This window comes from Nicotiana sylvestris, chromosome 1 (assembly GCF_000393655.2).
Source record: "Nicotiana sylvestris chromosome 1, ASM39365v2, whole genome shotgun sequence".
Classification (NCBI taxonomy): Eukaryota; Viridiplantae; Streptophyta; class Magnoliopsida; order Solanales; family Solanaceae; genus Nicotiana; species Nicotiana sylvestris.
Genome location: NC_091057.1, coordinates 27,063,467 through 27,076,040, shown reverse-complemented (window position 1 = coordinate 27,076,040; position 12,574 = coordinate 27,063,467). Strand labels below are relative to the sequence as shown.

The window sequence follows — 12,574 nt, the reverse complement described above, 5'->3', positions numbered from 1 at the left end:
AATGATGCCGAGTCCGAAGAAATTGCTAGAAAGTTTTTGTATCAAGCAAATGTTGAGATTACTAAACTCCAAAATGAGTTATATGCAGAAGGTACTCGTAAGAACTATTACAAATTTAGTACAACTACTAGTCTTTCAGGAACAAATGATCGTGTTTTCGATCCAATTAAGAAGAAGGGTAAAGGAAATGGACATGGAAGATTGAAACCAAAACTTGAGCGAAAAAAGAAGAGGGCACCTCAAAAGACTTCAAAAACTAGAGCAATGCAACAACATGACCAACCATCCTTGAACTCAAATCTTGAGGTTCAATCTTTAAACAATCAAATTTTAATTTTCTTAGTTTGTTGGTAGTCTTTATATTTTATTTTTTTATTGGTATTGATTTTCTTTCTTTTCCTTTAAATTCATTGATGCAGTTATATGAAGGTTCATATACTAGCTTTACACTACTGTTGACTCAGGCTTCTGCTAACCAGTTCGGAGGTTGCATTGAGAACCAAAGTTCATACATCACCGGAAGAAATATTTATTTTAATGGTTCAGAGAATTAGTTGCTTTGCTTTGAGCAATCTGAACGCTCATAATACTTATCGAGACGGAATCATCTATGTACATTTTTTACCTTATGCAATACTTTGGATAGCGATTATTTGGATTTGATAGCATGGTTTTGCATTGTTTTATGAACATATCTTCCTCACTGAAGTTTTCAACACTTTGGAACAAGTTGTTCATACAACCAACAATTTCAACTTTAATTTTAATGAGTCGTACTATTGTTCCCAGTGGTAAAGTGAGAAGGCTAACGAGTAAACAAGCAATAATAACTTTTCCTACTTTTTTGACATATTACTTATAATTAAGCACAACAAGATGATTATTTTTTCAAACTCTTGTCAACTGATTTAGAGATTATTGTTAAACAAAGTTTGTTGCTTCAGAGACATCCAATAAAATTAGAACGATACAAAAAAAAATTAGCAAAGTCCTTGCGGAAGAATGACACGCACAAATCGAGAAATGGTCAAAAAGTATTTTCAAAAAAAGTTATTCAACGGAGTTCTACTTTCATATCCAAAAAATATTACTATAAGTTAGCATATTTTTCCAACTCAAATATATGTTTTAGCTGACGCAAATATAAGTTAGCATGTTTTTCCAAGTTCTGTCTCGACTAGGTGTTCCGTCTCGATTTGGCACTCATATTTGTCCAACTCAAATATATCTTTTAGCTTAGGAAGGAAAAGCTGCAAAAGGTTATTTTGCTTTTCTTCTTCAACACAAGTAAAGGAAAATTCATGTGTGCTGCCAAACGGAAGTTAAGGTTATTAGCTTTTTAAATTCACATATTTTCTTATCATTTTGAGTTATTACTTACTTTTATCTTTAGTTAGACATATTAAATGATTTTTAAATTGCCTTTTTTAGTTTTATCTTCAAAGTAAATAAATGAGACCCATGAATCCACTTGTCAAGTAATTAAGGGCCTCACATAAGTATGATGTGAAATGTGAGACACAAAATAAAATTTTTTGATAAAAGGTATTGTCAAAAGAGTAATGGAGGATCTGATATTAATAGGAGAGAGGAAAACTAAACTAGCTAACATAGGGGTTGGAATTCCACTGTGTTCTAAAATGAAGCAAAAACTAGCTTGTTTCAGAATCAGGATGCTAACCACGCAAGTTTCTTCTTCTTCTCTGAAATTCCAAGTCAACCTCGAAGCATAATTTCACGCAATTGAAGAGGTTTTGTGCCTGTTTAAGTAATTTCTGCAAAAATAACCTCGGGGCATAATTTGCCTAGCCAGATTGGCAGAACTTGCCTTGTTCACAAGCTATACCGGGCAGGGCTCAGCTTGGTACACAGTTACACACAACGCTTGTCAAAACTTATCTTGTTCGCAAGTCATTACATACATACATAACTTGTACAAATTATTCACAAGTCTTAACGGATTGGCAAAACTTGCATGTTTTATTCAATTGTTCACAAGTTTTGACGGAATGGCAAAACTTGTACTATCTTCATGTAACAAGACTTGCATGTCTTGTTAAATTGCTCTGAAGCCTGACGGATTGACAAAACAGCAACTCGCTTGCGTTGTTTAATAGTTCACAAGTTTTGACGAACTAGCAAGGCTTGATTGTTATTTTCATTCTATATATCTAGTTAAATTGTTCATGTTTTGTCACGACTCTAAAACCGACCCGGTCGTGATGGCGCCTATCGTGAAACTAGGTCAGTCGATACAACACCTGAATTAACCATTTAATCAATAAAAGTCATTTTTAAGTCTTTAATTAATCAAATATTTCATAATGAAAGTTTAAATGAACAGTGCAGAATAAATACACAAGCCCGACATCGGGGTGTTATAAGTCACGAGCATCTACTAAGGTCTGAATACAACGAAAAGTCTGAAAATGTACTAAATGCAGTCTAATGAAAACAAGAGAGACACAAGCAGTGTTGCGGACGTCGGGCAACTACCTTGCTAACTCCGATGACTCTGTCACTGAGCAATCAACACCCACTACCGGGTTCAGAAATACCTGAATCTGCACACAAGGTGCAGGGAGTAATGTGAGTACTCCAACTCAGTAAGTAATAAAGGTAAATGAAAGCTGAGCAGTAAGAAAACACGTAAGCCACGTCAAACGCTACAACAAATGAGGATATTTCCAACTCTGTACAGAAATCATTTATTTCGTAAATCATGCTCAGCTTATGTAAAACCTTTTAAAATAATTTTTAATAGTTTCAAACGAGTGATAAAATAGTGAGTAAATATGATAGAAACGTAAACGGCCCCTCGGGCAAAACATGTACCATAAACCGCTCCTCGGGCATAATATCAACAGAACTAACCCCTCGGGCTACCTCACAATCACTCGCAATCAACCACTCGGGCATAACATAAATCAAGAACCGCCCCTCGGCCAATAACATGGAACAACAGCAGCCCCTCGGGCTATATCACATCTCACACTGGATACCCGCGCTCACTGGGGGTTTACAGACTCCGGGAGGGGCCCCTTACGGCCCACGCGCAATATCAAGACACCTCGTGGCATAATCAATAGGCTCCCGACCTCATATCAAGCCACCTTGGGGCGTACAACTCAGGCCCTTGGCCTCATAATCATGAATCAGCTTAATACCGCTGCGGTACGCAGCCCATAATAACCTCACAACACAGGCCATCGGCCCTACTCAGTTAGAAATCTCTAAAAGCCATTCGGCCATAGTAAAATATGATACTCAGCTCAAAATATCATTTAAGATGTCAAAACAGTGAGGAATAGTAGTAAAAATCCCCTAAGGGTCCAAAATAATTGGCACGAGGCCCAAATATGACATTCAGCCCAAAACATGATGATAGCAAACAATTTTCAATCAAATACGTAGTAAAACAGTCATTTGGGACGGACTAAGTCAATATCCCTATAGTGTACGACCCCACGCTCATCATCTAGCATGTACGTCACCTCAAAATAACACAACGATGTGAAATCCGGGGTTTCACACCCTCAAGACAAGCATTTACAATCATTACTTACCTCAATCCGGTCCAGACTCTAGCCCGCGATGCCTTTGCTTCTCGACTCGGCCTCCGAATGCTCCAAATCTATCCAAAAGAAGATTTATACCATCAAAATATGCTAAGGGAACAAAGTCCATCGAAAATATCCAAATTACATCAAAAATTCCGAAATTGCTCAAACCCGGCCCTCGGGCCCACGTCTCGGAATCCGATAAAAATCACATCAATAGAATCCTCACCCTCTCACGAGTATAGCCATATCAAATTCATCAAAATCCGACCTCAATTGCCCTTTCAAATCCCCAAAAGAATTCTCAAACTTCTCTTCCATTTTTCCCCAATTCCCACTCTAATTTCTCAAATTAAATGATGAAATTCAAGACTAAATCATAGAATTAAACCAAATATCAGTGAAGAATACTTACCCCAATTACTACACTAAAAATCTCCTCAAATTTCACCTTCTCCCGTGCTCTCTAATGGTTTCTGTGATATTGGACTTAAACCATCGATTTTGAACTTAAACATTCTGCCCAGATATTTTCTTCATCACGAACGCGATAGCACCCTCGCGTTCGCGAAGCACAAAGCTTCACTGACCAAAATTCCTTCTACGCGAACGCGACAACCCTAACGCGAACGCGGAGCTTTAGCTCATCAAAGCATCGCGAGCGCGACTACCAGCTCGCAAACGCGAACAACAACTCTCCAGGACCCCAGATGCACGCCTTTCCTCTACGCGAATGCGTCAACACCCTCACGAACGTGATGACCACTGACCCCAGCCCTTCGCGAATGGGGAACCACTTTCATGAACGCGAAGGCTAACTCTACTGCCTCACATCCTAACCCTTCGCGAACGCTGGACATCCATCGCGAACGCGAAGGCCAAAAGCCTGCAACACCAACAATAGTTTTTCTGCAACTTTTTCCAACATGAAATGATCCGTTCAACCACCCGAAACTCACCCGAGGCCCTCGGGACCTCAAATAAATATGCCAACATATCCCATAATATCATTCAAACTTGTTCCAACCTTCGAAACGCTCAAAACATCATCAAAATACCAAATCTACATCAGATTCAAGCCTAAGAATTCCAAAAACTTCCAAATTCCGCTTTCGATCAAAAAATTTATAAAACTTCGTCCGAATGACCTGAAATTTTGCACAGACGTCACAAATGACACAACGAACCTACTCTAACTTCCGGAATTCCATTCCGACCCCTATATCAAAATCTCACCTATCAGCTGGAAAATGCCAAAACTCCAATTTCGCCAATTCAAGCCTAAACCTTCCACGGACCTCCAAAATACATTTCGATCACGCTCCTAAGTCCCAAATCACCTAACGGAGCTAACCAAATCATAAAAATTCTAATCCGATATCGTATACTAACAAGTCAAAACTTGGTCAAACCTTTCAAATCTTAAGGTTCAAACTGAGAACTGTTCTTCCAAATTCATTCCGATTACCCTGAAAACCAAAACTGGCAATTTACATAAGTCATAATACATCACACGGGGCTAGTAATGCCCGAGAACTGGCGAGTGAAGTGCAAAAGCTCAAAACGACCGGTCGAGTTGTTACATCCTCCTCCACTTAAACATACGTTCGTCCTCAAACATGCTCGGAGTTGCTCCGAAGGCCATCAAATCACTGTGTAACCTTGCCACACACATACCCGGGGGTGATCCCACGTCACCCTATCTCATATAGGTTCGATAACACAGTGTAACTGAAGTTTCGCAATCCAACTTAGCCCATAAACCTTAGAGCCACATTTCCTCTTCTGAAATCCTTTACAAGATCATAATCTCACATCTGCACACCGAATAAATCTGAACACTCTGTACCAAGCCATAATCTCAAGTCAAGATGAAATCACATGATATATCACACAACTCAAACTCTCATAACGATAACTTCTAATCACAACAGCTGCTCAAACGACCAAATTCCGGTAATAAACCTCTTATCAACTAAAGCCCCATTCCAACACTTTTGTATACTGCCTAAATGAAACACGTAGAAAGTCATAACCATTCCTCAGATAAACCATTCATGAAGCCACTTCTCCCTTGGCAAGGACCATAGCAAATTTCTGAGTCGAACATCGATATTATCCTTCCAACATGCTGACACCGAATCCGTTTGTTTTCATTATGGATCCCAACGATCTCATCTAATCCAACACAACTACTCTGGTGACATAACACATCAATACAATCCAAAGCCACAACTCGTGCGATCCGCACACCAACCAGCAACAATCTGAACATACTCAAATCATGAAAATGTCTCAAATGAGAGAGCTGTACCGCAAGCTCACCAGTACCACCACACGCAATGCTGAGAAACCATCACACATCGTAGAAACAGAACACACGAATCTAAACTGAAGGGTCATACCTCCACATAACTTCAATGCAATGCGCGACCCTATCCAAACACTGGTCCACATGAAACACCTCAAGTCACTCTACTCAAAATTGACAACCACGCGCAATTTGATGTCTAGAACCAAAGAAAATCATCATAACCACTGGGAAGCAATATACATAACATTACACACCCAAAATGACATAACTGATATGTCATCCACCGAGCAATACCCCATACTCTTCCCACTCGAATTACACTGAGAGGCCCCAATAACACCGCACCACATATGCCTATAACCAACAAATCCTAATGCCTTGCAACACGAAAAGATAACTCACAGATCTCCCTAGATCACTAATAAGCTCAATAACAATCGAATCAACACATCCCTCAACAATACAACTCGGAGCCAACCAAGCCGACTCGAGTTAGAACACACATCCATATTGGCCTACCAATGAACCCCTTGACGAGGAGTTCCTGAAGCTACTCCTTCAACTCCTTTAACTCAGCCGGTGCCATACGATACGGTGCCCGGCACCAAATCCATACCGAAATTCATAACCCTATCCGGCGACATGCCCGGCAGCAGGAAACACACCCGGAAAAGTCCCTCATTACTAGAACTGAATCAATGGTAGGAGTCTCTGCACTGACATCTATCACGAAGGCCAAATAAGAAAGACAACCTTTCCCATCCATCCGCTGGGTCTTCAAAAATGACACCACTCTACTGGGAACATAATTCGTTGACCCTCGCCAGCCAATCCGTGGCATTCCCAGCATAGCCAACATTGTCGCCTTAGCGCAATAGTCCAGAATAACACGACACAGAGACAACCAGTCTATACCCAATATCACATCAAAATTTTACATACCAAGCCACAAAGGATCCACTCGGGTCTCCAAACCTTGATAGTCACCACACAAGGCCGATACACGCGACCCACAACCACAACATAACCTATTTATGAGAACTCCCAGCTTCCAAATCCATATAGCACACGAATCACCATATCTAATCCCAATTCCGTCATCCGAATACATACCACACCTCTAATACCCATCATTCCATGAGAGATACTCTAAAAATTCTCTTGTGACACCAAGCAAACTCGAATATCAGCAGCCGATCCAACAAGAGAGAGCCACGATACCAATGATGTATTATTGACTCAATCACATTGCCCCCTTTTCTGAAACGTATGCCCTCATCAAGATACACCAATTAGCTATATCATTTGCCTAATCATCTGAAACTGCCCATGCTATCTAAGAATTTATGACCCTTCCTTTCAGAACTGAACCATGACCTTACGCATACAAATTGCAACCCTACACAACATACCGCATATACCATGTCATCCTATGATAAATATGAGAACTTCAAAATCCCCTTCCGAGCCACAAGCAGGTACATACTCAACTGGCTAAGAACTTTCCATTTGATCCCATCTAGAAGAAAATCACTATACATCACATGCTCGTCACGCCCGTAGAAAATATACATCTCTAACCGTGGTAGAAACCATCAAGAACTCTCCGAATTCCATTTGCACAAAACTAAACCGTCAGGACTGAATCCTTCTAACTCAACCAAGCTACACAGGCCACTAAAACCTAAAAGCATTTTCGTGAAACGCCTGTAGAAACTTATTGCCTCGTAATCACCCAAAGAACTAATCATAACCCTTACCATGTCGGTCCGACCTACTACCAAGATGTCCTATTAATTCAAGTTCCTTCTAAATTTCCTTCAAATTGATACTTCTCCTTACCATAATACCGCAATTCCTCAACCCAGACTTACCACAGGAGACCCAAGCATAAAACCACACCGTCTAAGGCTTATAAGCCGCTGAATACTCTCTTAAATATTTTCAAAAACAACACATTCAAAATACCTACCCTGAAGAAACTTCCTGTGAATCCAAAGCCATTAAATTCGCCTTCCTGATACTGATATATAGAATTCCCTAATTGATATAGAAATACCACAAGTCTTGACAACCTCCAATGCAAACCTTAGTTTCTAACCAACTATACAACCTGAAGATTCCCAATTACTACATGTAAATCTTGAATCCTTCAAAACCATTCTCGGGAGTCGTCCACTCTACTCAACCTCAATTGGACTGATCAAATGAACCGAACAACGTGTGCCTCCTTAGTACAGCAACACCTAAGTAAGTAACCCCACCTTAATGCAACCAAACAAATTCTTGCCCTACGCACCGTACATCCTTTACCAATAACAACTCAACTCATTATGTGATTCTTGTACACCCATGCAGCATAACACAACCTTTATTAAAATTTCCTCTACTCGAACCATTCTTGATCTTAACCCTTGCAAGCCACGACTGATTCACTAGCATGCCTCAAACTGAAACCAATATAGCACATAACCGTGTAATCAACTACTCAATAGCAGACTCCCCCACTTGACTCAAAGCCATAGATGAAAACACACAATAACTCATAATGCATATGCTCTATTATTTCTATAATACCATAGTGAGATTAAACTCAATCCTTCATAAAGCTCGTGCAACACAGACCATCTAGTACTTTAAATCTTCCGCAAATCGTGCATTCACCCTCGTAACAATCAAGCCCACTCTCTTAAGCGACCCAAATTCAAATTGCAACACATATTTTTCACTGGTTAACAGAGATCTTCCAATAAACGGCATAAAGGATCACACAAACTTCAGAACAATCCGCAGGAGATAACCCACCTGCCTCGCCTCAAACTAATATCTCCTTATACCCTTCCACCGTCATAAACATTACACAGTCACTGAATTCACAATGTGAAATCTACTTCACTTGCCACTAGGCAACATGAAAAGGTCCTTCAACACGCCCACAACTCGGGCTATAATCCAAATCATGATGGAAATCAAGCACCGGATAGTGCTTACTACCTCCAAGCAGACCCTTCTTGTCTCGTTCAAATCATGTGCACACATCTCGCAGTCACCTCATACTCAACACGTTACTATCCAGTCATCACTCCCACTAATAGGGACATTATCGGACATATAAATCCAAAAGCACGTGCTCACACTATCAATGCCTCAGTGCTCAAGCTATAGGCAAAACTCGGCCTCAAGTCCTCCAAACTGCCCCAATATCAACACACAGAGATCACACCTTACCCCTCGATCAGGGAATCACAAGCCATCGATGTATATCTGGTACTGAACGCTCATGCACGCATACGAATGCATGGAAGGAATTCAAGGAGTTACATTTCAAGCTGAATCAAGGACGCACGATAAGAATTCAAGAATGTGAAGTTTTTTTTCCTAAAGGTTCTACAGCCTCCAAAGGATAATTATAGACGTCTCCGTACCGATCCGCGAGACTCTACTAAACCTGCTCATGACTCGTGAGACCTATTTAACGTAGGCTCTGATACCAACTTGTCACGACCTTAAAACCGACCCGGTCATGATGGCGTCTATCGTGAAACTAGGACAGACGACACAACACCTGAATTAACCATTTAATCAATAAAAGTCACTTTAAAGTCTTTAATTAATTAAATATTTCATAATAAAAGTCTAAATGAACAGTGCGGAATAAATACACAAGCCCGACATCGGGGTGTCACAAGTTACGAGTATCTACTAAAGTCTGAATACAACAAAAAGTCTAAAAATGTATTAAATACAGTCTTACGAAAACAAGAGGGAGAAAAGTATTGCTGCGGACGTCGGGCAGCTACCTTGCTAATTCCGAGGACTCTGCCACTAAGCAATCAACACCCACTACTAAGTTCAGAAATACCTGAATCTGCACACAAGGTGCAGGGAGTAATGTAAGTACTCCAACTCAGTAAGTAACAAAGGTAAATGAAAGGTGAGTAGTAAGAAAACAGGTAAGCCACGTCAAACGCTACAACAAATGCAGGATATTTCCAACATAATACAGAAATCATTTACTTTGTAAATCATGCTCAGTTTCGGTAAAACCTTTTAAAACAATTTTCAATAGTTTCAAACGTGTCATAAAATAGTGAGTAAACATGATAGAAACGTAAACAGCTCCTCGGGCAAAACATGTACCATAAACCGCTCCTCGGGCATAATATCAACAAAACCAGCCCCTTGGGCTACCTCACAATCACTCGTAATCAGCCCCTCGGGCATAACATAAATCAAGAACCGCCCTTCGGGCAATAACATGGAACAACAGCAGCCCCTCGGGCGATATCACATCTCATACTGGATACCCGCGCTTACTAGGGGTGTACAAACTCCGGGAGGGGCCTCTTACGGCCCAAGCACAATATCAAGTCACCTCGTGGAATAATCAATAGGCTCTCGGCCTCATATCAAGCCATCTTGTGGCGTACAACTCAGGCCCGCAACCTCATAATCATGAATCAGCTCAATACCGTTGCGGCGCGCAGCCCGATCCCATAATATCCTCACAACACAGGCCCTCGGTCCTACTCAGTCAGAAATCTCTAAAAGCCACTCGGGCACAGTAAAATATGATACTCAGCTCAAATATCATTTAAAATGTCAAAACAGAGTAAACATGGTTGAGTTATAAAAACAGTAGAATATAGCATGACTGAGTACAAGTATAAAGTCAAAACAGTGAGGAGTAGTAGTAAAAATCCCCTAAAGGTCCAAAACAATTGGCACGAGGCTCAAATATGGCATTCAGCCCAAAACATGATGATAGCAAACAGTTTTCAATCAAATATGTAGTAAAACAGTCATTCGGGACGGACTAAGTCACAATCCCCAATAGTGTACGGCCCCACGCTCGTCATCTAGTGTGTGCGTCATCTGAAAATAGCACAACGATATGAAATCCGGGATTTCATACCCTCAGGACAAACATTTACAATCATTACTTACCTCAATCCGATCCAGACTCTAGCCCGCGATGCCTTTGTCTCTCGACTCGGCCTCCGAATGCTCTAAATCTAGCCAAAAGCAAATTCATACCATCAAAATATGCTAAGGGAACAAAGCTCACTCAAAAATATCCAATTTACATCAAAAATCCCGAAATGACTCAAACCCGGCCCTCAGGCCCACGTCTCAGAATCCGATAAAAATCACATCAATAGAATCCTCACCTTCTCACGAGTCTACCCTTATCAAATTCATCAAAATCCGACCTCAATTAACCTTTCAAATCCCCAAAAAGAATTCTCAAACTTTTTTTCCATTTTTCCCCAATTCCCACTCTAATTTCTCAAATTAAATGATGAAATTCAAGACTAAATCATAGAATTAAACCAAATATGAGTGAAGAATACTTACCCCAATTACTCCACTAAAAATCTCCTCAAATTTCACCTTCTCCCGAGCTCTCTAATGGTTTTTGTGATATTGGACTTAAACCCTCGATTTTGAACTTAAACATTCTGCCCAGATATTTTCTTCATCACGAACGTGGCAGCACCCTCGCGTTCGCGAAGCACAAAGCTTCACTAACCAAAATTCCTTCTACGCGAACGCGACAACCCTAACGCGAACGCGGAGCTTCAGCTCATCAAAGCATCGCGAACGCGACTACTAGCTCACGAGCGCGAAGAACAACTCTCTAGGACCTCAGCTGCACACCTTTCCTCTATGCGAACACGTCAACACCCTCGCGAACGCGATGGCCACTGACCTCAGCCCTTCACGAACACGGGACCACCTTCGTGAACGCGAAGGCCAACTCTATTGTCACACATCCTAACCCTTCGCGAACGCGGGACATCCATCGCGAACGCGAAGGCCAAAAGCCTGCAACACCCATAACAGTTTTTCTGCAACTTTTCCAACATGAAATGATCCGTTCAACCACCCGAAACTCACCCGAGACCTTCGGGACCTCAACCAAACATGTCAACATATCCCATAACATCATTCAAACTTGTTCCAACCTTCGGAACGTTCAAAACAACATCAAAACACCAAATCTACATCGGGTACAAGCCTAAGAATTTCAAAAACTTCCAAATTCCGCTTTCGATCAATAAGTCTATCAAACCTCGTCCGAATGACTTGAAATTTTGCACACACATCAAAAATGACACAATGGACCTATTCAAACTTTCGGAATTCCATTGGGACCCATATATCAAAATCTCACCTATCAACCGGAAAACGCCAAAACTCCAATTCGCCAATTCAAGCCTAAACCTTCCACGGACCTCCAAAATGCATTTCGATCATGCTCCTAAGTCCTAAATCACCTAATGGAGCTAACCAAATCATAAAAATTCCAATCCGAGATCGTATACTAACAGGTCAAAACTTGGTCAAACTTTTCAAATTTTAAGTTTCAAACTAAGAACCGTTCTTCCAAATTCATTCTGATTACCCTGAAAACCAAAACCGGCGATTTACATAAGTCATAATACATCACACGGGGCTAGTCATGCCCGAAAACTAGCGAGCGAAGTGCAAAAGCTCAAAACGACCGGTCGGGTCGTTACATGTTTATTAACCGATTAGCAAAATTTGTTTGTATTGTTCAAATACTTACAGATGACGTTGATTTTGAGTTGTGGCTTTTAAATATTCACAGATAACGTTGATCTGTTAATTCTTTGGAGGTCTCTTTATTTGGAGAAAATTATGAGGGAGATAACCACATGTAAGTTAAATTTGC

At 40.7% G+C, this 12,574-nt stretch overlaps 1 non-coding gene across 1 annotated transcript; it reads left to right on the top strand.

Moving 5' to 3' along the window:
• The first annotated feature begins 934 nt into the window (after positions 1-934).
• On the top strand, positions 935-1,038 carry LOC138882045 (U6 spliceosomal RNA). The gene has a single exon (XR_011403506.1). It is a non-coding gene; the product is annotated as a U6 spliceosomal RNA (small nuclear RNA).
• The last annotated feature ends 11,536 nt before the right edge of the window (positions 1,039-12,574 follow it).